General features: G+C 46.4%; 1 protein-coding gene across 6 annotated transcripts in view; it reads right to left on the reverse strand.

The window, feature by feature from the left end:
- Nucleotides 1-27,681, reverse strand: part of EHBP1 (EH domain binding protein 1) — a 2,232,712-nt gene that overhangs the window by 540,615 nt on the left and 1,664,416 nt on the right. The window lies entirely within an intron of this gene.

The raw sequence follows: 27,681 nt of genomic DNA on the forward strand, positions 1-27,681 counted from the left end.
GTTTCATGCATAAACAAAATCACTTAAGACATCGGCCATCAACATATTATATTCATATCTGCATAATCACTCTAAACAGATATTAATGACGGATTAGCACCAAACATGGCGTCTACTCAAAAAGAACACAGTTACTATTTACAAACGGTTAGAGCAGAATCCGTTTTAGTCTAAAACACAATACTTTAATAAAAGTATTTTTGGAAAACATGCCCTCGTTTACAGCACATCGATCTAATAAACATTTTCAAAGTCAATGGGATCGGCTTTAGCATGCCATTTTCTTTCTTTTCAAACAGGCAGCATATAAAGACTGAAGAGCTTAGTGCAGGCAGACACGAATTGAGAGAGGAATAGTCTTACATCGGAAGACTACTGGTTATTGAAAAAGTTGATTTTCTAGACTTCCAGTCAAGTGGCACCTAACCAAGCATGCCGGACAACTTGCTCATAAAATCCAAATCACCAGCACCCTCATACTCCAAAGAACTCCTAGATGGCCAATTCAGAATTCAGAGAAAAGGGGAAAAATGATGGGATCACGTGTAGATCTTGAGGCATAACATGAAGGTTTATCACTGAAGCAAAGGTAATCAACTACACCAACACCATTAAATATGCCACCAACTGAACCAGAGCTCTCATCAAGACCATCAAGTACAGTCTCAACCCCTCTCTCGAACCTCGTGAAACACTACACTAACAAATGCAAATCGATCAGCTGGTTCTTGAAGGAGAAAACTGACAAAATCAGGAAACACAATAACACCAAAACCTCAGCTGTGATCCTGCCTATATTACTCCACAACCTACCAAAGTGTATGCACCCTCATTACAGTATATATCTCAAGATTCCTAGACTTCCTAAAGGCCAAATTATATGAAGATAACATAAACCTGCCCTCAATACTGAAGACTATCCCTAAGGATTAACTCTGGGAACTGCTGAACATCATTGATGCCTCCCTTACCCAAGTCACTTCTGAATTTTCCAAGACATCCACAAGGCTGGACAGATATTTCAACTGCTGAACAGATCCAACCTCAACCCTGATTACAATGTCAGCTACTAACTGATCACCATCTCTCCTTCAGGGGCAAGAGAATGTAGTTGATTCCTGTTACACAAGCACACCAAGTACAATGCCCTTCTACAGGAATGGATCACTGACACAATATTGAGGTAAACAATATCGTTTGACACAAATATCGTTTACCAAAATAGTGTTTACCTCAATATCGTGTCCCTATACTTATAATGGTAAGTACCAAAAAAAAACCAGAAGATATCGTTGACACTAATATCGTCAGAAAATATACAAAAATATCGATTTTTTAAACATAGATTTCAAAGTAGTAACTATTAAATATTTTAATATATACATTTAATATAATATAAATTAAATACATTTAGCTATTAACACAATATATAAATATATAATTATATAAACATACAAACATCTTTATATACATATATATATGTGCTTTTGTATACACAGTGTAACATAATACAATTTATTTTACAGTATATTTTTTGTATTTAAAATGTATAAATTTACTATGAAAATAAAACACACACACATATATATATATATATATACATACACACATATTACATACACTATAACACCACACAAAATATAAACAATTCAATAACAAAAATATATTAATTTAGACAATTAATTAAATTATACAAATTTAAAAACATATTACTAAAAATACTGAGAAAGGAAATTGTTGGACTTTGCAGAGATTAAATTTACTATTCCCATCCCAGTCTGTACACCAGTAGAGAAAGCATTGGACTTCAGAGGGGTAAAATTTACTATTCCAACTCCAGCCTCTGCAACAGTTGGGAAAGCGCTGGACTTCAGAGGGGTTACATTTACTATTCCCACTTTAGTATATATAACAAAAGGGAAAGCATTGGACTTCGGTGGGATAAGATTGACTATTCCCACTCCAGTCTGTGCAGCAGTAGGGAAAGCAGTGGACTACAGAGGGGGGAAGATTTACTATTCCCATTCCCGTCTGTGCAACAGTAGGGAACGTGTTGGACTTCAGAGGGGGAACATTTACTATTACCTCTCCAGTCTGTGCTATAGTAGGGAAAGTGTTGGACTTCGGAACAATTACATTTACTATTCTCACACCAGTCTGTGCAGCAGAAGGGAAAGTACTTCACTTTAAACACATTACATATTTTACTAACCCTAATAACTTAGAAGTCAAAATAAAAGTATTAATATAAAGAATATGAATTCACATAAATATATATATATTAAAATATTACATTTACATAATTAATAAACAATGTAATAATTATTAAACATAATCAGTATTGATTGCTTAACTTCCCATCCCATACCCCTATAAACCTAGCAGCCCACACCTAAAATATAACTAAAACAAAGTAGAACACAATTTACATAATAATCAATTAAATAAATATCAGCAATTAACTGTACGTTATTTCTTAATACACTTCCCACTCTATACCCCTACAAACCCAGCAACCCTATATCTAAAATATAACTTAAATATATTATCACACACTATACAGAATTATTATTCAATTAAAATTTTATTACACATTATTAATGAATTATAATGAATTATTACTTAATTAATTTCCCACTCTATACCACTACAAACATAGCCACTGACACCTAAAATAAAATTTAAATCAATCAAATATAATGCATAAAATTCATATAAATCACAAACCTATTAAAAGATTATTAATTATTACTTCAGGAACTTCTTACCCTACCCCACTACAGACCCAAAAACCTGCTACGACATTATAAATTACTATAAGCAATTCAATAAAAAAAAATCGAAATCACTTAAAATTGCAAACTATTAAAAAAAAATATTTATACAAACATACAAAATTAACAAATGCACTAAAACACATAAAAACATATTTAAAAAACAATATTTTAACAATATTAAAAACTATATTAAAATAACATTCTTAACAATATTACTTACCTAAAAAAAAAAAAATTAACAACTATATTTCCGCATCATGATATTTTTTTTAGCACAATATTTTGTTTCCCGGCATTTCTGTCTCCCAATATAAAAAACTTGATATTTTGTCAAAATACCACAGGAATAATAGTCAGGATTCAGGCGACAGTGCATTACAAAGATTACTACCATACAGGTGGTGTGCAACATACTATCAATCACAGAGAATCGTAAACCTTATCTTCTCATCTTCCTTGTACACACTCTGAGGCATTCACTACCGCTAAGCATCAAGCCTTTTTCAACTCCATCTCATAATGGGGATACAGCACATATTCTTTCAAAGGTTCACCTCCTACCTTTTTAAATGATCACCTCAAGATTCCAGCATAACCTCAAAGAGGTTCACTGGTCATCAACTCTTACTCTTGAACATACAAAGCTGGGTTTTGAAGGCCTACCTGATGTTGAATACCCTTAGGCTAAAATACACGGAATTCTTAAGGGTATAAACCTTTATGGATTCATCCCACAACTCAGACAATTTTGGATTCTACCTCCATTGTAGCCTCAGTCTCAAGACATGTTGATAAAAAAAAATCCCCCGAAAAATCAAACCGCCTGTACTAGCTCTTCCTTCTTCACTGATTAAAAAACAGCTCTGACGAGCGTCCTCCGTACAGCCATATGGCTGATCAAGGGGCTGGGAAAGTATAGCTAAATCAAACCCACGTTTCAGTAACTCTAACCGCTCCACTTGTCCACTAGCATCACATTCAAGATTTGCTGCATCACCTTAAAAGCAGGGAATTCTAACACAGTACAGTACCTGGTGGACAAGGGAAATATCTCTAGTGGCCAATGTAACAACAAGTTCCCAAAATTTGAGATGCGGAAATGGAAAAAGGGACAGACCAGGAAACAAGTTTTCTCCCCACGGAGCTGGTACATCATCTGGACACAAATCCATCAGGCTTTATCTCGCCTCCAGGACTGATGGAATGAAATACTTGCTTTTTCAAGGAATACCCAGTCCAAAACTACAGTTTATTGCACTTCACCTATGGACTATATGAAGAAAGATGATTGTGCATGCCTCTTGGATACTTTATCAAGAATCACCCTACTTAGGGGCCGATTCCGATCTGGGAAGGAAATCACTCCGACCAAGCCGGATCCGGGGTGTTTTCTGACCGATCCGGACTCCTGTAGTCCGACCGAGCGAGTATGATGCGGCCGTATGCTGTCGGACTCGTTTCGGTTGGACTCCCATAGAAGTCAATGGGAGCCGGTCGTACAACGCGTACATGGGCTCCCATTGACTGAATGGGTACGTTCCGGACAAGTGCGCCCCCAACAGTGTGTACGCGTCAGTGCCATCCGCACCGTACATGCCTGTGTTGGGGAGACCCATGGGTCTCCCTCTGAGTCCGAGCCGTAAGGCTGCAGGTACCAGGGGGTCTGATGCGGCCCCCCAAAGACCAGCTCCGGGAGCTATTGCGAGCCGGAAGCTCCGACTCGATCTGGCTGTCCGAATCGCGCATCGTACTGGCTCGGTCGGAATTCGCCTCCATTGCATGCCACGGTTAGCTTACGGTCGAGATGTACGGAGCGGTTCCGACCCGGAAACGATTTGGCCGGAGATTTTGCGCTTGTTCGCATCGTACTTCGTAGTCCGGACCCGTGTACGAACCGAACGGAAATCAGCCTTCAAATCAGACTCGCTAATCCCGAACCCGATTCGGAGCCCTTCCGACCGAGATCGGAATCGGCCCCTAAGTGTAAGTACACTCTACTTGCTTTTCCTTTTGTGTTCCACTTCCCCATCATGCTCTGCACTCTTATTTTCCATTTCCATTTGTGATGTATAAACAAATGCATACAGAAACCATTTAAACGTGCTAATTTTTCTTCTAGTCAGACTTCACAAGAAAAACACCTTGTTTCTAAAGTTCATATCATATTAGAGCCATCACTATCATTTTTAGATATACATAGGTACCTTATGGAACTCAGGATTGCAGAGCAAGGACAGTTTTAATGAGGTCATCAAAAGTAAGTTAAAATGAATGAAAACAGCAGGAACATCGAATAAAAGCATGCCACAATCTCATGGAGCAACTCACAGTTTAAAAAACAATCTCATGGAGTAACTCACAGTTTGAACAATATTTAATCTTGGATGACAGACAGTTGCTTGAAATTAAATGCTGACAAAACAGAGGTACTTTTTTTAAATCAACCTTCTCCTCCACAGTCCGATCTCTGATGGCTGGCGGAGCTAAACCCCCCACCCACTCCTATCACCTCAGTTAGAAATCTAGGTTTTAAATTTGATTCTTACCTCTCAGACAAGGCCCAGATTGGTGAAGTTTCTGCATCCTGCTTTTGGAAACTGAAAGCCTTGCAGAGATTCCTCCATCTTCTGCCTATGGAATGCCGGGAAACGGTGATCCAAGCTCTAGTCACGTCTCAGCTTGACCATGCCAACAGCCTGTACCTGGGTCTGCCAGCCTACTTGATTAGGAAACTGCAAACTATTCAGAACGCCGCAGCTAGGCTCATTAGAAACGTGCCACTCCGCCATCATATCTCCCCTCCTCTGCGTAACCTCCACTGGCTCCCAGTCAAAGGGAGAATAGAGTTTAAGGACAGTCCTTGGCTTACAGAGCGTCTAGAGACAGGGGCCCTGGATATCTGTAGCAGAGACTCCAGAAATATCACCAGGCCAGGGCTTTGCGATCTAATCATCAGGAATTGCTCCAGATCCCTTTCTTTGCAAAAGCCAGGATTGGTGGCCGAGCTTTCTCAGTGAGAACTGCTTCAGTTTGGAATTCCATGCCTGACCACCCTCGTTCAGGAAGGCTTTGAAAACCTGGCTGTTCGATTTACCTTAAGGTGTCCCCCCCCTTCCCTATCTGTTGTATCCGCTGTTTTGCTCTGGGACACCATCGTTGGTGGTAGCCGTGCGCTGTATAAATGAAATGGAATGGAATGCAGGAAGTTCACCGTAGTCTAAAGGTGGAAGACGACTGCCTGGGGCAAGGACGCCTTCAACAGCCAGTTGTTGAGGTTGGGGGAAGACTGACACCGCTAACCTGCGCAGATGAGCTGCAACCACCGCCAACATCGTGGTGAACACCCAAGAGGCATTTGTTAGGCCGGAGGGAAGCACGGTAAACTGAAAGTGCTCGCGGCCTACATTGAACTACAGGTTCAGAATGCAGAATGGGGAGTTGAAAATACGCATCCTGCAGATCCAACGCCACCATCCAGTCTCCTTCGTCTAGGGCAGACAAGACCTGAGCCAGAGTGAGCATCTTGAATTTCTTCTTCTTGAGGAAGAGATTGACGGTCCGAATATCTAAAATAGGCCGCAGCACATTGTTCTTCTTTGGAATCAGATAGTAGCAGGAATAGCAACCACTGCCTACTTCTGAAAATGGGACCCTTTCTATAGCTCCCTGGACCAAGAGAACTGCAACTTCCTCCTGGAGCAATTTTAAATCATCCTCCGTCAGCCCTTCCCGAGTTGGCAGGATGGGAGGAAGAAAGGAAAGGAAGGGAATAGTCCACTTGACTGATCTGCAAGACCCACTTGTCCCATGTTATGGACTTCCAATGGGGGAGATAATGATGGATTCTACCGCCAACTGGAGTGGTGTGGTCTTGCAGAGTCAGACTAGGAGGGCTTGGAGGCTACAGCTGCCGAGGGCAGGGATGCCAACGACTTCTGGCTTCCATTCCTAGGCCTGAATGAACTGCGTCCACGTCCCCACACAGCTCTAGAAGCCTGTGCAGGACGATGGCTAGGATAGGGCTGACGCAGCTGGAAACCCCTTCCGTTGCCACAAAAGGAGCGAAAGGTAGACTGGCCACGAGTAGTAGTAGAGAAGCCCAAGGATCTGGAAGTAGCTAGAGAGTCCTTGAACCTCACTAGGGCCGAATCTGCCTTTTGCCCAAAAAGACGGGTCCCATCAAAGGGCATGTCCATCAGATTTGCCTGGACATCCCCCGAGAAGCCAGTTGTCCTAACCCAAGCGTGTTGCCTCAAAGCCACTAACGTGGAAATCGATCTGCCCAGCGAATCCATTGTATCAAGGCCACACCTGATGGTGAATTTTGCTGCGTCTCTCCCGTCCTTAACAGCTTGAGAGAGCACAGCCCGGGCCTCCTCAGAGACTTGTGGCAGTACTTGCGGAACCATCTCTCAAAGGGAGTGGGATAAACGGGCCAATAAGTACGCAAAATTCACCAACTGCAATGCCAGGCTGGAAGAAGAAAACATTTTCTTCCCAAATTAATCCAGCTTCTTGAATTCCCTATCCTGAGGGCTGCAGAAGGGAACATGCCCCTAGGACGTAGAGGCCTGCACCATCAACCTTTCTGGGGTGGGGTGTTGGCTGAGGAACTTTGGGTCGCCTGGAGCTGGGCCATGGCGGCAGGCGATTGTCCTATTCACAGGGGCTCCTGTGCTAGGCTTGGACCACGTGCCTAGAAGGACATCAGTAAGTGCTTCATTAACAGGCAAAAGGGGTTCTGAGGTGAAAGCCCCAGGCTGAAGCCTTTCGGTCAGGAGATTAGTTCTGAGCTCCACTGAGAGCAGCTCCAGTCCAAGGACCTCAGCTGCCCTCTTAACCTCAATGGCATATGATGCCCCCTCCTCCATAGCCACAGTTGGCGGAGAAAGCATGCCATGTATGGAGAAGTGTCCAGTCCACTGGCCTCTACCTAGTTTCCCATACCAGTCCAACTTCTCTGCAGATTCATCCTGGTGATCTAGAGGGTCCATAGACCCCTCCCATTCCTCTCCCAAGCCTAACATATCCACAAAGTGCTCAGGGGACAACTTAGAACCTCTGGGTTGAAGCGACGTCGGAATCGGCATCGAGCGATGTCGTTACGGCTCTGTGTCATAGGGTATGAGGATGGGGCTGCACCACGATGGGCACCCGCAGCACAGCAGGCACAGACTTCGTGTCCAACACCGGAGAAGGTCACGGTGGCACGACCGGCATCAACCTGGATACGATCCCTGAGAGAAGGGGTCAAATCTTACGGGCCCCTCCCGAATCCGCAGGCCAGAAGGCTCCCCTGAGGGGTCGGCCCGCACAATTACGCAGCGCATGGCCTTGTAAAACTCTGAACGGGGGTTGCTCTGGCTTTCGGAAAAGGGGGGAGGCGCAAAGTCGACCCTGGCTTCAGCTCCGCAGAACCGTCCCTAGAGAGTCGGGGTACCTTACCTCCTTCTTCGGTTGACGACATTCGAGGTGAAGAGGTAATCCGCTTGGACTTCTTATTCTTCTTGACTCTCTTACCCGAGTGTTCCGATGACCTCGAGAGGGATGAAGGGGACTTTGGGGTCCAGGAATGGTCCTGCGACCTTCTCTTCCTCGATCGGGACCTCCGCGAAGTCTTACTTGACGGAGTGGGCTGTCAGGCCACAAAGAGCTTCAAAGCCCGCTCCCTTAAGGTCTTGGGAGCCAAGGCCCGACAGTGCGAGCACAACTTTGTATCATGGTAACGCTCGAGATACCATAAGCATACGAGGTGGGAATTGGTGACCAACAGCGTGCGAGGACAGGCCCCGCATGGCTTATACCCTGTCTTCCTCGAAGACATCCCTCGCACCTGATCAAAAAAATACAGAAGACGACAAAAGGTCAAGAAAAAACCTGTCAAAAAGCGACAGAGGGGCAGCTCTTCCCGGATCTGTGCTTAGCTAGTGGGGAAAGAAAAGAACTGATGTCAGTGCGCCTGGGTGGCACCTAAATAGGTACAGCGACGTCACAACCGACGCGAACGATGCCGATGACAGATATAGGCTTTTGATACAAATCTATTTTATTTTAGAAAGAACCAGAAGGATTTTACTCATGTACAAAGCATGTCGCCTACAACTCTGTAAAGGGCCGGCAGCATAGTTTAGGTAGGCATGCAAGATGCAGGCGGGTTTTGCCAATATAGATGGTACACAGCAAGTTGCCTACAACCCATGACGGGCCGGCCGTGTAGTAAAGCAGATTAGCAGGTACAGTAGTAAAGCTCAATTGTGAGGGTCCTTCAACCAAGACTAACAGCAAAAACCCCCAAAAAAAACAACAGAGGCGACGTTGGTGAAATATATAGGTGACCTGAGAGAAATCAGATGAAGGACAGACAGAAGATCGTAGGGAGGAAAAGAGGAGGAAGAAAAGAGAGATCCCAGGACAAAGGGATTAAGGGCGAGGAGAAAGATATAGGGGGACAAAGCCTACGTGGCAGTCAGATATAGGCATTTAAATAGCTAATCAGGTAACAGGTTTATGATGAATGGACTCCTTTCAAAACTGGCTGCTTTCTATTTTTATTTCAACTTTGCAAAGCTCCCTCATCTATCCACCAACATTTGCTTTGAAATAATGTCAACATCTGGAGAGAAATTAAGGTTTACAAACTGTTTAAGCTATACTGTATGAATGTACATAACAGACTAGCAAATGTTTACAATATTAAGAAATAAAAGCCATAAGGCACTTATTTACAAACTGTAACCAGCTAATTGAATGAATCTTTCTTCCCTTCACCAACCCACGCCGAGTGGCATCCCAGAAGGGCGCAACGGAAGCATCTAAAAAAGGAAACATTTGAAAAATAAAGGAACAAGCTTCTTGGTCAAGCACAGAGAGTAAGCTTTATAAGTAGCATCAGTGGATGCAGTGGAATAGAAAAAGTGAAGATTGGTGAGAATTCCCCAAGTGAAGGCCCCACCTGGAGTTACAGATTACATTGCTTCTCTTTTGGAGAGAAACAACAAAAAACCCATGCTTTACTCATCAGGCGTACAATAGAGATTGAGGACAGTTTGCCTGTTGAGAAGATGGAGGCAGATGCTTCTATTATTGAAAATATCCTGGAAAAAGACAAATCCTCTACTAGAGTGAGGGAGAAAAAGTTAGCAGGAATCGAAGTAGCTATGATGTTTTGAAGAGGAGCAACAGGCCCAATTCAAAAAGCCCTACAGTTTGAGTAAGGGGTTCCTGAAACCAAATCCTTTAAAGCATCTGCTAACGTACCCTTATGAAAACCTCCAAGTTTAGAATTTCGGCTTTCTGCAGGGATGTTCCCAATTATTTTAGCAATTTTATCTTATAAAACGTTGAAAATCCTAACTGAATCCCAGCCCAAAGAAATCTAGGAGATTCAAGAAGATACACGAAGATAGAGGCCAAACTCCAGTAAGGCACATGATACAGGCCATACTAATCAAATCCAGGTCTTGAAAATGCAATGCAACAGTGAGGTCTATTCTCTGCTGGGAAGGACACAAAAACACAAAAACAATGAATACAAGGAACGAAGCAACAACAAAGGTGCATGTTGAATTTTCAGTAAACTCAACTACACCAAGTCCACTCAACTGCATAGCATAGTTGAAACTCTGTAGTATAAACGTATCAACCCTACTGTTTTACCCCAGTTCAAATACAATAATTGCGAATATTGTAAAAATCAAGAATGCAATGCCTACAGAAGAGGACAAAAACTGCTAAAGAACACACAATGCAGAGACCTAAGAAGGCTGATGGGAACCATGGGAGGCTGTTGGGAATAAAACTCTTACCTGGGTTAAGCACAAAGTGGACAAGGAATTAGCAGACTCTGCGACTTAAGTAGCTTCAAAAGATTCTATGGTGCAAATGTATACACTGTACATTTACTGCCTGCAATAAAGGGAACTTGTTGGATACTTTAAGATGACTCAAATTGCTAAAAAAGAAAGACGTTTATTGGGTGTGAAGGAGAGCCTTGAACACAACACAGTGAACTTATATTTTGTAAACTACAAAGATTCTTCCTTGCTGCCAATATGAGATGTGCCCTGTCCAACAAGTTACTTACCTTCGGTAACTATATATCTGTAAGAGACATATATTAGTTATGGATTCCTTTCCTTAGAATTACCCCCAGGCTTCAGAGAAGTTTTCTGTAGCAGGACCCTTGCACGTCAGTAGGTGGCATCAGCTGACTCCACGTTCGTCGTTGGCGTTGTGGTCGCTAGAATGACGTTGCGGTATCTACTTAGACGCTGACGCCAGTTCTTTACACAACATTCCACGCCAGAAGAGCAGAGCCATGCAAGACACTGGCCACTGGTCACAAAACTAGGACCCTAAAAGGGAGCCCTTAACCCTAGAAGTCAGTTCGCAGAACGGGGAGGATGGGTGGGGCGGTAAGGAATCCATAACTAATATATGTGTCTTGCAGATATATCGTTACCAAAGGTAAGTAACTTATTCATCTGAAACAGACTATTAGTTTTAGATTCCTTACCTTAGAATAGATACCCCAGCAATACCAACCCCGGAGGTGGCTCTGCGAACCAAGTTCACACCAGGAAGTCCAAGAAGCCGTCTCTCCGAACTTGACTGTCCAGGCAATAATGTTTAGGGAATGTGTGCAATGAAGCCCACGTGGCTGCCTGGCCGATATCATGAAGCGGGACTCCACGTCCCAAAGCAGTAGGGGCTGCCGTCGCCCTGGTGGAATGGGTGCGCAGCCCTACTGAAGGTTCCTTTTTCACCAAGGAATAACACATTTTAATGCAAAGAACGACCCATCGAGAGATGGTTTGTTTTTGCATGGCCCGACCTTTCTTGGCACCCACATAGCCAACAAGGAACTGATCATCCAACCGGAATTGTTTTGTGCGATCCAGATAAAATGAAAGCGTACGTTTTGGATCGGACAGTGGAGCCTCTCCTCCTCTTTCGAAGGATGCGGGGCGGGATGAAGGTGGGCAAAGTGATGGTCTGTCCTATGTTGAAAGAGGTAACCACTTTGGGAAGAAGAGAAGATCGAGTTCGAAGGACAACCTTGTCCGGATGAACAGCAAGCAAAGGAGGCTTAGAAGAAAGAGCATGAACCTCATTGATCATGCGAGCAGAGGTGATGGCAACCAGAAAAGCAGACTTCAAGGTCAAGAGTCTGAGAGGACAATTATGTAGCGGCTCGAAGGGAGCGCACATAAGGTAAGTCAGAACAAGGCTCCAGTCCCACTGGGGCATTCCGAAAGGATTAGGAGGAAACAGGTGAGTAATGCACTTAAGGAAACAATTTACAATAGGGGACTTGAAAAGAGAAAGCGAAGAAAGGCTAAAATAGCCGAAATATAGCCCTTGAGGGTGCCTAGAGCAGAGCCCTGCTGGGCCAAAGAAAGCAGGAAAAGGAGATCCTCATAAAAGGGGCAGAAAGGGGATCCACAGTCTTTGCTGCACACCATGCCACAAATTTGTTCCACATACAGGTGTATACTGTTTTAGTAGAGGGACGCCTAGCTGCCGAGATAACATTACAGACTTCAGAAGGAAGGTAAAAAGCTGTCAACTGTCGCCACTCAATCTCCAAGCAAGGAGGTGGAGGCTGGACAGGTTTGGGTGGAGGACCGTCCCCTGCTGCAGCGACAGAAGATCCTCCAGAAGGGGCAGTGTGATTGGAGGATCGATGGCCATGTTCAAGAACTCGGGATACCAGACTCTTCGTGCCCAGTACGGAGCCACAAGAATTACTTGGGCCCGGTCGCGCTTGATCTTCTTCAGCACTCTGGGCAGAAGTGGTGTAGGCCAAAAGGAGTATAGAAGACCGCAACTCCACTCGCTCTCAGGGGTAGGCTGTTGGGAGATGAAAGTGGGGTCGCCTGGGAACGGGCGGTGGCGTCGGACAATCATCCTATCCACAGGAGCCCCTGTGCTGGGCTTGGACCAGGTGCCCAGAAGGATGTCTGTGAGGGCCTCATTGAAGGGGCTCCGAAGAGGCTGCTGGTCGTTGAAGCACCTCAGTCAGGAGGTTAGTCCTGACTGTCACCGCAGGTAGCTCAAGGCCCAAGGCTTCAGCCACCCTATGCAACACCACAACGTAGGAGGCTCCCACCTCTGTAGCCACGGTAAGGGGAGAAAGCATGCCTAGGTCTGGGGATGTATCCAGACCACTGACCTCCCCCAGATCCTCTCTCCAGTCCGGCTCTTCCAGCTAGTCTGCCAGAGGGTCAATAGACCCATCTTAGTCCTCCTCACCCTCCTCTGGCTGCCACTTAGGGCAATAAGGAACGCCAGGATAGAACAGAGGTACAAAAGTACTGGTTGACGCCGGTCCAGCTCCGTGTCCATGTCGACCGGAAGGCTGGGGTCAACACCGGCTGAGGACACAACCGGCGTCGGAGGGGGCGGAAGTGTCGCCAATGGATTCCTCACCACAAGAGGTGTCATAGGGTCGACCGGCGCTGATCCAGATCCAGGCCTGGATCCCTTGGGTCCCTGCAGCGCCGGAGCCTAAGCCGCTGGCATCGAAGGCCTAGAACCCCCAGCCGAGTCCGCAGGCCCAATGGCACGCCGGCAGAGTCTGGCTGCCCAAAGATGGAGTGAACGGCTTCGTAAAAAGCTACGAAGTTAAGCAGGGGTCGCTCTGGCTCCAGGGAAGGAAGAGAAGCTCAGAGTCGACCCAACAGGCTACGCGGGCGGAGCCGGACTACCTTCCGCATCATGCTTCGCGTCGGCCAACGGACGCGGAGAAGGCGAAGAGCGACGGTGCTTTCTCCTGTCTGGCCCAACCACACAAAGCGATAGGGCCTTGCCGGGTCCCCCGTTAACATAGATTTAAACCTCAGGTACAAGCATGAGGTGCTAAGGGGGCGGCTCCCACATGAACAGCAGTCCCCAAGCAGTCCACCTCAACCGGCCCGCTCTATCAAATACTCTATTGTTTTGCTGGGCCTTGCGCACCAGGAGACTTTATTTTATGCAGCTCTCAAATATCGTCTGTTATCACTACGAGAGCGGTCGGGGTGCGAACCAGATTATCCCCACCTACCTCATTGACCACACCACCACCTTCAAGTGCTCACTCCACACCTTCTCATAATGTATGGCAATTGTTTTTTCATGGTTGTTTAAATTAAAATAACACTTATCTACAATTACTGTTTCAAGAATATTAAGAACACATATCGACCTTACACTTTGACTGACTTGGACTTTTTATTTATATGGATTTAATCCTGCCGACTGCATACGGGCCGACCTCAATAAAACTTCAGACAAAGCCAGAACCAACAAGACGGACATCCGGGAGCTACAGGCCTCCTCTAAGAAGCTGGAACAGAGGGTAAATGAACTGGTGCACCAACACCGTCAAGTCGCCCTGAAGTCGCCCTGAAGCTCGAGGACCAGGAGGGGAGGGCCCGCAGGAACAACATCCGGGTGGTGGGAGTTCCGGAGCGGTCCAAAGGGCCCAGCATGGACCTTTTCCTCGAGGACTTGATCCTAAACCACCTGAAACCGAAGTGGCTCTCAACCATGTTTTCCATTGAGAGGGCGCACCGCGCACCAATACCTAGGCCCAAGCCAGGGGCACCACCTGCGAGCCACCAGGCTGCTGGGAGACCTCCAATATGAAAACACAACAATTAGGTTCTTCCCGGACTTCACGCTCAAAGTACAGCGAGAGAGACGTTCCTTCAATGGGGTGAAAGCGGCACTCCGACAAAAGGGAATCAAATACATGATCTTCTTTCCCGCGAAGCTTAAAATTATGACCGATGGAAAATCCCTCTTTTTCACCACCCCATCGGAGGCACAGGAGTGACTGGATGGAGGCAACGCTCTGACACCGACATAGACGACGGCGAAGGGTGACGGATGGAGAGACGCTAGTGCTAAGTCACCGGGATCATCGGACGAAAGATCGGACACTGATAGGTGGAGTCAGCGTTCCTGGTGCTCCAGATCCAGCAGCCCCTGCGCAAGGGTAGTACAGAGACGTTAAGGAGCCCTCACGGATGGAGCCGACTACTCCTGCGGACCTCTGCAAACTTTGAAGTAACGTATAACTATTCCTTTTGATTCCGGGGACCCGGGGATCAGTGGGCGGCGCCTACCAAACGGAGAGGGTGCTCGACACCCCTGGGACGCCTCAGACTTAGATATCAGGGGCCACAGATAACTTCCTACCTTCATGGCCTGAACTAAACTTGCGGGCTGGCTCTGCAGTCCCTGGGGGTCAGCAACATTAATATACAGTGATTGGGACAAGGTGAATGGTGCTGCACCAACTTCTTCACAAAGGGGATGCATATGCCTTGCAGGATACTTTATGTATGGGCCTCCAGCGGCCCGAGGTGGCGCCTGTGCATTTCCCCAACTTATAGTTAACTGAGTGAGGGGGGTTTCTTTCACTCTCTATTTTTCTTAGGACGAAAAGCGCTCTGCTGGTTGGGGATGTGGGTCGTTCTAAACCTATGTGGCAGGGTAGCAGGGTGGGGGGAGGCGGGGGGTCAGCAGTTCAGTTGTTGTTTACTTATGTTTGGTAATGTTTGGGGGGAGGGGGGCGGGGAAGTGAGTTGGTCGAGTAGGAAATGTAACTGTGATATGTTACGGTGTTATGGAGCGTGTGAAAGAATTGCTTCCGAAGATGGCTACAAGGTGGGATAAAAGTTTAAAGGTCCTCAGCTGGAACATTAATAGGCTGGGGGACAAGCCTAAGAGGGGTATAGTCCTTCAATTTGTTAAACGCCACCTCCCAGATGTTGTCCTACTACGGGAAACGAACCTGATCGGTAATAATTGTCACGCTCTTAACAGGTGGGGCTACACAATGGCGGCACATGCCGGTTTCACTTCAGGGTCCCGAGGGGTGGGCATTCGGGTGCGCCGGAGTTTTCCACTCACCATTGAACACACAGAGACCGACCCTTCAGGGCGTTTTGCAGTACTATCCGGGAAATGGGAGGGACGAATGCTAAATTTAGTGACGGTGTATATCTAACCCGGTCTTCAATCTCAATCATACCTCAAACTGGGCAAACTTCTCCTTTCCCTCCCCGAGGGGCAGCTTCTTCTGGGGGAGACTTTAACGCTGTAGTATCTGGGGGGGGACTAGATAGGCACTCACCTCGAGACATCACCGCAGGGCACATGCGGCTATCCAACCTTCTGGAGGCATTTGGTCTGGTAGACCTTTGGCGCACCCGCCACCCAAATCTACAACAGTACACGTTCTTTTCGGGCCCACACCGCACCCTCTCCAAAATAGATTACATCCTCATGCCTCTACAGCACGACACCAACATCCAAGAGATTAAGCACCTGGCACGGGGTTTATCAGACCACTCCCCCATATGGGCTCATCTCACTATTGGGGAACGGAAGGTTGGCTATGTTGCGCCCATAAATCCCTGATGCCTTCAAAACCCATAAACCAAAAAGATGATGACTCGTTTGATCGATCATTACTTCCAAGAAAATGAAGGGATGGTGGATTCCCCTACAGTCCTTTGGGAAGCATTCAAATCTCTAATCAGGGGAGAAGCCCTCTTCGCAATAGCGGGGCAGCGCAAGGAAAAAGAAAAGCAAATGCTCACTCTCTAGCATGACCTCGCACTGGAGGAGGCAGCCCTGGCTATGGGTAAACCGGCAGCTCTGCACCAGATGCAGCTCATGGCAACTGATTACAGGGCCCTTGCCACAGATGCCACTAAGAGCCTAACGAGAGACAGGGACGGCCGTCTGTATGATCAGGGTGATAAAGTGGGTAAATTAATAGCCTTGTTGGACAAGAAACAGAAAGCGCAGAGGGTGGTCGCGGAGCTCAGGGACGAGTCGGGCGCCCTCCTGACGGAGCCTCAGGAGATAGTGCGAGAATTTGCATCACACTTCAAAAAGGTGCACCAAAGAGGGTTGGAACTCCCGGAGGAGGACTCCTCCGCGCTTCTGGCCGACATTAAGAGGCCTACCCTCTCCGACGCGGACCGAGAAGCCCTGGAAAGTGCGCTCACTACGGAAGAGATGGCCAAGGCGATCACTGACCTCAGGTCTGGAAAGGCCCTGGGACCGATCGGTCTTCCGATTGAGCTATACAGCGTCAAACCCGACTGCCTGGGTCTTCACCTCAAGCGTATGTTTGAGGATAGCAAAGTTCTGAGGAAACTGCCAAGAGACCAACGTGTATCCACGACAGTGGCCATTCTGAAGGAGGGGAAACCCAGGCTGATCTCATTGCTCAATGCCAAACCCAAGATCCTCGCGAAACTGCTTGCAAACACGATACAACCAGTGCTTACCAAACTGATTCACCAGTCAGGCTTTATGCCACACCGCAATACCGCTCTTCACTAACGACGACTCCATGGGGTACTGGGACGCTCCCACATGATCCAGGAGGATGCGGTGGTGGTCTCATTGGTGGCCACAATGGCATTCGATACACTTGAATGCCATATATGATGGCGGTCCTCAAAAAGTTGGGATTTGGCCCGAATTTCATCGGGTGGGTAAGACTCCTCTACACTGAACCGTTAGCCCAGGTGGTGATGAACAATAAGATTTCCGAGGTGTTCATGTTGGCGAGAGGGACGCGGCAGGGCTGCCCCTCTCTCCCCTGCTATTCGCCCTCTCCCTGGAGCCGCTTACGGCCTGGATTTGTAAGGATCTCTCATTACGAGAGTTCAAGTGGGCTGAAGGGTGGGAGGACCGGATTTAGCATTCCGCGGACAACATCCTCCTTTACCTCGCCTCCCCGTACAAATCACTCACTGTGGCCTTAGACATTTTCACTAGTTTTGGGAGAAACTCCGGATACAGTATTAATTGAGGGAAATCGTTGCTCTACGTCCTGCAAGGCACTCCCCCTTCGGTGCAGCGAGGCTATCCGATCAAAATAGTCATAGAGGAGTTTAAGTATCTAGGGATTTTTATCACCACCGATTTGACCGCCCGTTATGAGAGGAATCTCTTACCCCCTCTGCAGAGGTTCAAAAGGGACACGCCACCTGGAAGAAGCTCCCGCTGTCCCTACTGGGCCAGGCAGCTCTTTTTAAGATGATGACCTTGCCGTGCTTCTTATACGCTCTCCAGAACTACCAGGATCTAGTCCCACACAGGTACTTTAAAGAAATCGAGGCCACCCAGAGGGATCTATTGTGGGCGGGGATGCCGCGTATCTCACTCCACAAGCTCACGCTGGGGTGGTATGATGGGGGAAGTGCACTTCCTGACATCAGGTAATATTACTGGGCAGCCCACCTCTTGGCTATCAACCAGGGCATGTACTACGGCGGGGACAATCCTGGATACGGGATGGATAGATGGCTCCTCCCGGGTGTGAATTTCGAGACTGCTCTTTACTCTACACCTAATAAATAGCCCCTCACTGGACCCACAAAACACTCGGTCCAACTTTGGCATATTGTGAGCCACAGTCTGGGATGGGCGAACAGATTGACGCTGGCTACCCCACTCTGGGTCCCAGAGAAGTTAGGTACACTGGGCCGCACTAAAGGGTTCAGAAACTGGGTCCTGATTGGGATCTCCCGTATCAAAGATCTATGGGGAACAAAAGAAATGGTATAGTTTGCCTCACTGCAGCAGACGTATGAACTGGCACAGACAGAGTTTTTTCGATATGCGCAGGTCAGACACTCACTCCTTGCAAATATTCTACCCGGAACGTCACTTCCCAAATCCTCTCCCCTGGAGGACAGACTGTTGGACGGTCTCTTACCGGACAAGGCCATCTCCCACACATACAAAAAACTCATACACTTCTTTGGGGCCATCACCCGGCAAGAGTAGCACAAGCAAAACTATACAAAAGCTGGTATGACGGCGGGATAGCACTCCCTGACCTACAGTTGTATTATTGGGCGGCGCACCTTAAGGTCATCAACCAGTGGATCCACGCACCTTAAGACGATCCAGCGTATAGGGCAGATAGAGCCCAATTGGGCATGAATAATATGCTGGCGGTCCTGTATAACAAAGGGCAGGCAATGACACTAGAGGGCCCCACAAAACACACGGCCACTTTATGGCATACAGCACAGACACGGTTGGGATGGAGAGGGGTCATCACTAAACTTACTCCACTGTGGGACACAAAAAAACTGGGACAGTTGAGAAAAAGCAGGGGCTTTGACCGGTGGGACAATATTGGCATCTCTACAGTACGCGACCTGTGGGAGCGGGGGACCGTCATACCATTTACACAACTACAACTCCAATTCGACCTGGGCCCCACCGAGAATTATAGATACTTGCAAATAAGACACGCATTGCTAGCGGCGATACCCCAAGATACCGAGGTCCTAGATTCAGCCCCGCTGGAGGACCGTCTGCTTACTGACTACTTGCAAAAAAGGGCCACGTCCTTCACATACAGAAAGCTAATAAATAATCTGCCAGACCCGACGATCACACTACGGGGTAGATGGGTAGCAGAGGTAGGGGACATTGATGACTCAGAATGGCAGGAAGCACTGGCATCGCCTAGAGAGGTGGGGATCTCTGCAAGGCTCCGGTTAGTACAACTTAAGATCCTGCACCGAGTATACTACACCAGGACTACATTACATAAAATACACAGGGCACAACACCCATACTGCCTTAGAGGATGCAGGGAAAGGGTTCTTTTATACACACAATGTGGGAATGTGCAGCTATAACAGACTACTGGCCTAAGGTGCTGCGTACTATCTCACAAGCGATAGGGGTGTCACTCCTGCCTGAACGGCGCAGGTGCCTGCTCAACATATGGGAGCCAAACGACCTTACGCGGCACGGGCAAACATAGGTCACTTTGGGACTCATGGTTGCAAAACGGAATATTGCGCAGAAATGGGGGGCAGTGGAGGTACCGACATAAGCGGCCTGGTGCAGAGACATGGATCTGAACATGGTCACAGAACGGACAGTGTATGCCAATCGGAAGAGCCCCCGCAAATGGTCTAAAATATGGGCGGCCTGGAATGCCTATTGAGGGGACATTTGTGACCCAATACCAGAGTCTGAATGCAACAGCACAGACGAGGAGTGAGGAGGAGATGATGGGATTGAGGGGTTGGGCACTGCTGAAAGGGTCACTGCGGAAAGTATGGTTGGCTATTACTTACATAACAGTATTGTATGTGAATGTCTATAACCTGTTTACACTATATGCTTCTCTGTATATTGTCATAACTGCTGATGGATTGGATGAAAACAATAAAATAAGTTTTTAAAAAAAAAACCTCTTACACCACACCCCTGACCCTCTACTTGAACTCAGGCGGATATGGGAAAATGACAGTCTTGAGATCGACGATGAGGAATGGAGGGAAGCGCTTTCCTCCCCTAAGGAGGTGGTAATATCGGCTAAACTAAGGTTGATACAATTGAAAATTCTACATCGCAGCTACATCTCTGGTACCTGAATGGTATTAATGGGCAGAAGCGTGGGAGGGCTCTGTAGACGACAGTGCGGCGAAGTGGGAATGTTCACGCATATACTATGGGAGTATCCTCTGATTCAGACCTACTGGAAGCGAGTCCAGAACTGTATGCGGGATGTCTCGGGGGTAGAACTGCGGCTTGAAATCAAGCGATGCCTCTTAAACATCTGGGAGCCCACAGATCTGACAGCAAAAGGCAAAATCTGGGCGATGCTTGGCCTGATGATAGGAAAGCGCAACATAGTTCATCTGTGGGGGGCAGTAACACCTCCAAAGCTTGGTGCATGGCAAAAGGACATGGACTGGTGTATGCTGCAGGAGAAGACAGTCTATGTAGCTCGGCCTGCCGCCGGAAATGGATAGCAATCTGGTCAAGGTGGAACGAATTCCCCCTAATATGATGTATAATGTTGCCATCTTGTTCCCTTATTCCTTGCCATTTGTATTTTGTGTGTGCTCCTGACAATGTAACACTGTGACAATACTGCTTATGTATATGTACCGACCATCGAGATTACCTGCACAAATAAAAAGTTATAAAAAAAAAAAATCCTGTGGACTGACCACTTCTAACCTTCAATTAACTATAAACACCCACTATAATAATGCCCTTAGTATCACTCTATAATGGTTTCTGTGTTCTTCACAGATAGTAATGTAACTTTCATAACCCATGGACGCAAAAAATGCAATGAAGCAACAATAATTTACAAACATCTTATAGAGATCATCTCAAAGTACCTAACACACTAACAACTTGACTCCAAATCAGACTGCAGTGAGAAAAGAAACCTGATGCCATAAGTTTGCTCACGAGCATTACTACCTTTACACTTACTTATCATTTGTGAAAGCGAACATCTACACCATGTTCGCAAACTGATAGTTTTACATTCAAGAATTGTAACTACTCTTTTCCCAACTGTTAGCCTGACAAGTGAACCTTTGATTATCTACTATGACGGAGGTATTCCAGACTCTTCTATCTATGCAGCATGGACCTTACTGTTACCAGTAAATGTTTAAAGGCACCCCCTCGTATAAGACTGACTTACACTACAGTTACTAAAAGTACAGGCACTCTGTATGTATAAATAACAATTTTACACCTATTTTTAGCAATTTTCTTACTGAGTGACTACTTTCAAAGCCTACTTGGTGTGTATTCTGAGAGGTCTGCAGTGGCCATTACAAGCATTATTTAACAAAGAAAAAGTTCTGTTTAGATACACGTGACGGACGGCATACGACAATTTTCTGCCTCGAGGAAGCCACTGCATTTGTGTAAAAAGGGTGAAACACATGTCTGCCAAAGCTCCTTCAATGCACATGCACAAAAAAAAAAAGAATGCTGTACTTTGAAGAATATGCATTGTGCACAATAAATACAATAAAATTAAACAATTAACTGTTTGAATTGTATTATGCTCTCTGAACGACATTACTGTATACAAGATTCTACATCTGCGATGTTCAGTGCTTGATCTTCTCTTCTCACTCAAGCAATATGGCATGCCAAAAGCATATCTCTTTTTTTCTAAATCTGTAACATTTAGGGAGGAATCCTACACTTCTGGCTTTAAATTTTGTCTAACAACTTGGGTAAGCTTTTGTGGAAATGTGTTACTTTCCAGAACTGTGACGCCTACACGATCTCTGTGTTGGAAGAGTAAGTGAAAAGATTAGAGAAGCAACAATGCTCCTACATTATCATACTCCTTGGACTAACACCAGTTGAGGACAATTCAGACCTGTCAGTAGAGACAAAGTCATTATTCGACAGGGCAGTATGCAGCTTTGTTGATGAAGCCCTGACATGTGAAAGGTGTTGTCACTGATGACGGGGAGTGTCAGATAGAATGCGGGCAATGCTGGGATGATCCCAGTTACTGTCACCAAGCATCACCTTCGGAGAGAGTCCGAAGGCCAGCTGCAGCTAAGAAAGTACTGAGCCATCAAGGTCACTGAATCCAACAACTCCCGATCCGCAGAACCAGGATAGTTACTAGGAGGCAACACATACAGGCTCTACATAATGAATAGGTAAAGAGGGGCTTTAGCCTCAGTCTTTTTTCACCTGTATGGCTGAAGGTGATAGCAGGAGACTTATGTTTGTTCAGGCGAATGCCTGAGAACTTTTGTGAGACCTGAGGTCATGTGGGATTGCCCATTGTAAATGTAGAGCCCCATTAGCTCAAGAATACTTTGGGGCACTGTATGATGTTTCTGTGTTCAGTTTGCTTTCACCTTTAATACAAGTTTACTATTAAGCTTTTCAAACTAAGGGCTGCATTCAGATATATGTGGCTTCTCTAGACTCTCAAGAGTACAGGAGTCCCTAACTAGAAAGGACTCATATATGCCACCTTTCTACTCCATTCTCCTGATGTGTTTCCTGGATTGTGACAGACTAATAAGAGTTGTTTGAAGCTACTTGCTCCCCTCGCAAGTTCAAACCTTTGGTCCCCTCCCACCCCCCTTTTACTGTTTAGAGAGGTAGTCCAATGTCCACTAGCAGTGGGACAGTCCCTTTCCTCTGCACCCAGCTTTACACTGATTGCCTTCTTTCCCAATAACTTTACACTACCCGTTAAGCCTTACTATATTGTTTTTACACTTCCCTAATGAAAGAACCACATTCCCATGGCTTCTGGGCAAGAACCTAAATGCACACTCACAAGAGTCATTTCATCAGCTCTCCCTTTATTTATATGCAAACGGACATTCGTAGGGTTTGTTTGGAGCACCACATTTTAATGTACATTTTATTTTGACTATGTTCTCACTAGTGTAAATACTGAAGTTAGCTTTTTATATGTCGAGTTTATCTGATACTCCCGTGGGCAATGGAGTATTCACACTCCTGAGACCTTGCACGCAATGATTTCTCTCTGTTGTAAGCTTTTATTCGATAAAACAAGTATCTTGTAAGCAATTTACATACGGTAAAAAATATTCCAAACATCCAGGTAGTCAATGTATACATCATAAAAGGTTAAGAACGGGTGTACTCCCGAATAAATTAACTAAGAAACGATTAAGCAGAAATTGACAGCCTTTTGGAACGGATCAACCAAAATTGTTTTAAAAATTTGGAGACGCCGCATACAATAACAGGAGAGGTATCTGACATTAAGATACGAAGAGCAACCAAGTGCCTACGTGTTCCCATGTTAAGCAAAAGGGGCTTGAGCCAGTATTTCCTCGGTCTTAGATAGTCCGGGCACTCAAACAGAATATGAACCACCGTTTCTGGTCTAGTATGGCAAAGGGCACAGAACGGAGACAACGGGGTGACAGATTTCCATTTCGATGTGAAAGCACCAATTGGGAGAATACCAACTCTAAATTTGAAATACAAGGCCCTATCTGCTGGGGCAGTGATAAAGTCAAAATAGGATTCGTATCTTGTCATGTCCTTCAGGAGCAAAAAAGTTCTCGTAGAATTACAGTGGGAAGAGTTCATAATTAGCTGGCCTGCAGCCCAATCCCAGTATATTTTCTTCAGAGCGTCTTTTGGGGGTGACGTTTTTGCACTCCAATGATCACCAAGGCTAAGGTCATAAAGTAGTTTCTTGGTGTCCCTCAGCCATTTAATTTTTGCCCAGCCGGCCATATTCATAATCTCAGTTAGGCCGTTTGCATAGGATTTCAGTTCCTCCACCCTCCAGATGCGGGACCACAGTAAGAGCGGGCGTAGACGTGCTTGATTTTTAATGCTCTTACAGCCCGTATCTAGTAGCACAGGAACTGTTGGGGTACTCAAGGGCAGACAAAGGAGGTCCTTCAGAAACCTATTCTCAGCTTTTTCCAAGGAGTCCAGGTTTTCATGTCCCCATAGCTCCGCCCCATAAAGGGCAGCTGAAACACCTTTTGCTTTGTAGATTTCGAGGACTGGGGCTATTCTGTGTCTGGGAGATTCCCGAAATTCTCTCAACAAAGCGCCACCCACTCTCTTGTGGCTTAGAAGCATTTTCTCTATGTGCATAGACCAGCTCATGCTATCTGTTAATCGAAGACCCAGATAATCAAATTGGGAAACTCTCTCCAGAGGTATGGAATTAAGGACCGGAGGACTTCCAAGCTTCCTCGGGGGATGTAGAATTAAGAACTTTGTTTTATCTACATTGATGACCAGACCACGAGCATCACAGATGTTCTGAAAGCGGTTGAGTAGTTTCTGGAGACCTTGGGGGGTTTTCGAGATTAACAGAGTGTCGTCTGCAAAGAGCAGGGTCGGCACTCGTACACCCCCCAGGCAAGGGGCATCAGCAGGTTCCTTCTGGAGATAGTCAACCACCCCATTAACGTACAACGAAAACAGGGTGGGGGCCAACACACACCCTTGCCTCACTCCCCTTAACACTGGTATCTTTTCTGTTGTCTCCCCATTACTCCCCCACCGTACCTGGGCAAAGGTGCCTTCATGTAGCTTAATAAGCAGGGATAAGATATAGGGAGGTATCCCCATATTATGTAGAGTCTCCCACAACCGTCCCCGTGGTACTAGGTCAAAGGCAGTCTTCAAGTCAATAAAGGCTAAATAAAGACTGCCCTTGCCCAGCACCACCACCTTCCAGTTGATAAGGGCCAACCTAAATGCCTGTTCCACAGTTCCTGTCCCTGTGCGAAACCCCGCTTGGAAGTCGGAGAGTATTCTATTTTCATTGGCCCAGTGTAGTATACGCCCAAGAAGCACCTTTCCCGCTACTTTCTGTGCGGAGTCAAGGAGACTAATAGGTCTATAGTTCCCAGGACTATTCCTACAACCTTTTTTTAAAATGGGAACTACCACTGCCCCCTTCCAAGAATCGGGGACCGGCCCACCCCTCATAATATCGTTAAGAACTGCCGATATTATTTTCCCCCACGCCACAGGAAAAGCCTTCATCAAATCTCCAGGTAGACCATCTGGTCCTGCCGCCTTTCGGGGGGCCACCCACTGAATGACGTTCTCAACCTCCTGAGGGGTTAACAGATCTAGACTAACTAACTCTAGGGAGGGTAATAGGGGAACAGGTTCAAAGGAAACCCTTTCTCCTAATGCATAAAGTGCCCCAAAGTGATTGGCCCAACTCTGGGAGGGAATATTACAGGTCCTTAGGGAGTCATCGGGCTTGCTACGCTTCCCCACAAGTAGCCAAAACCCTCTTGGGTCTTTGTTTCTACTGGCCACTAGCAGGTCCTCCCAAAATGTTTCCTCCCATTCCCTCTTTGCAACGGCAATTGACCTAGAGTACAATCTCCTTGCCTCTTTCACTCTGGATGGGGAGTTGGATTTTACCGCTTCTACCAGCCTTGTTTTTAACATTCTGCATGTGTGGGTGTACCATCCCTTTACATGGGTTTGCTTAGATTTTCCCTCCCAACCACTTGATGGGACAGTAAATAAACTTTTTAAAGACTCTATCAAAGTACTAAACTCCCCACAGGCTGCACCCACTCCACCCAGCGTTGCATCTAACCTTTGTTGGGCTTTAGATAGGACAAGCATGACCTGTTCAACACTCTTCTTAGAGAGTGAGAGTTTTTCCCACTTTAGTCGCCTCCCGCAGGGGGCAACTTGCGATTCTCCCAGACCCACCAAACGGGGCGTGGGGGTACCCTCCCTTCCTGGTGTCCACCAACACCCCAATGTAAGAGAGAGTAAGTTGTGGTCACTCTCCATAGTTGGAACCACGACCATGTCTTTTAGCTCTTTCCATAATCCCACATCGAGCATGATATAGTCAATACGCGATGTGTGATTTGGTCTATTATATGTGTGAGCCCCCTCCTTGTCTGATTTGGTCCTACCGTTCACCGCCCGTAGCTCAAATTCGATGGAAAGTGAGTAAACTTGGAGGGCCACCTGGGACCACCTTCTGATTGGTTGTAACTCCAGGCCTGGAATCCCCCTAGCACTATCGAGATCTTCCTGGAGCAAGGAAACGTCTGAGCCCAACGGCTCATATGTACAATTAATGTCGCCTGCAACCATAGTGCAAAATTTATAGGGGGTTATTTTTAGGAGACCCTCCAGTATTTTAATAGTTGGCGATTGAATTCCCCCTTTGGTACTACGTGCATAAATATTAAAGATATTCAGCACTGCTCGATTCCGAGAGTCTTTTAGGATGATGTTTTGGATGTCAGGACAACCAGTTTGGCACTCCACTAACCTACAGTTTAGGGACGCTGACACCCAAATTAAAAGACCACCCAGGGGTCGTCCTTTCTTAGAGGACGAGCATATGGCCGGGATAGCGCTGGTTGCATAACCTGCTCTATGCACAGGAACCATACTCCAGGTCTCCTGGAAGATGCATATAGCATATTCCTCTACCAAGGCATTCCAGTCTGGGAGTTGAAATTTCCTAGTAATTCCAGCCACATTCCAGCTGGCAATCCTAAAATCAGTGTCCCCTACACACACAGCACCCCCGCTCACGGGAGCAGGACAGGGGGGGGCAAGCCCACCGATGGACCATCAGCTCCCGAATAGGAACTAGAGATTTGGGGCATACTTGAGATTTGGGCATACTTGCTCCCGATGTAACAGTTTGTGGCAGCGGAATTTCCTTCAACAAAGGGGAAGTGGACGTCTGTTTCGGATCAGTAGTTACAGTATACACCTCCTCCCCTAACTGCCCCTCAGCTCCCTCAGGTCAACACCCCCCCAGATTCCAATTGGGGGTAATCCAACCGACCTGGGGGTGAGACACAGGTTCCAATGGCCAGCGAACACCCGTACTTTGAAAAGGTGGATTTACAGCCAATCCCAGTTGTATTAGGTTTGACACAGGCCTGGGGTAAAAATAGGACAGATCCACAGCTTGCACACCCTCACTAGTTTGCTCTTGAGCCTGGGCAGAGATTAACCCTGCCACCCTAGGATCCTGAAAATTGACGATAATACAGTCCCCCTCCAGATGCTTCCTACCTTGACCCACCCAGTTTACTCTACGGACGGCTAGTATCAGCCCGTCCACACCGGGGGGTAATGTTTTTTTTTATTTTAACCAATGAATACACTTGTTTTTTAACATCTGGTGTGTTTCTATCTGGTTTTCCTTCAGCGGGGGAACTTTTACCAAGATAGCCACATAGGGAAGGCAGTCTGGGGGAAGGTTTGCCGAAAGCCTCCTTTGTGGCTGCCTCTGGGGACCAACTACAGGTGCCACAAGGGATGTATTGCTCTTGTCGGGGATAGGTGTAGGGCTAGAACTACTGCCCCTTACTTTCTGTGCCCCCTCCACTACTTGGTTGGCTTTAGGTGGAATCACTTTATGTACTACCTTAGGTTGGGAAAACTTTTGGAGTTGAGGTTTGGGAAGAACAGGGGGATTTCTCTCAATAAAAATATAGAAACATAAATAAAAAGGAGAGGTACACTTCACTAACATAACTTTCTTCTAAAATCCAGGAGGGAATTAATATACCAAAAGTTCCTCAGGATGCAATAACTCTATTATTAATGTGCAGTA

The sequence above is a fragment of the Lissotriton helveticus genome, chromosome 6 (genome assembly GCF_964261635.1).
Source record: "Lissotriton helveticus chromosome 6, aLisHel1.1, whole genome shotgun sequence".
Lineage (NCBI taxonomy): Eukaryota > Metazoa > Chordata > Amphibia > Caudata > Salamandridae > Lissotriton > Lissotriton helveticus.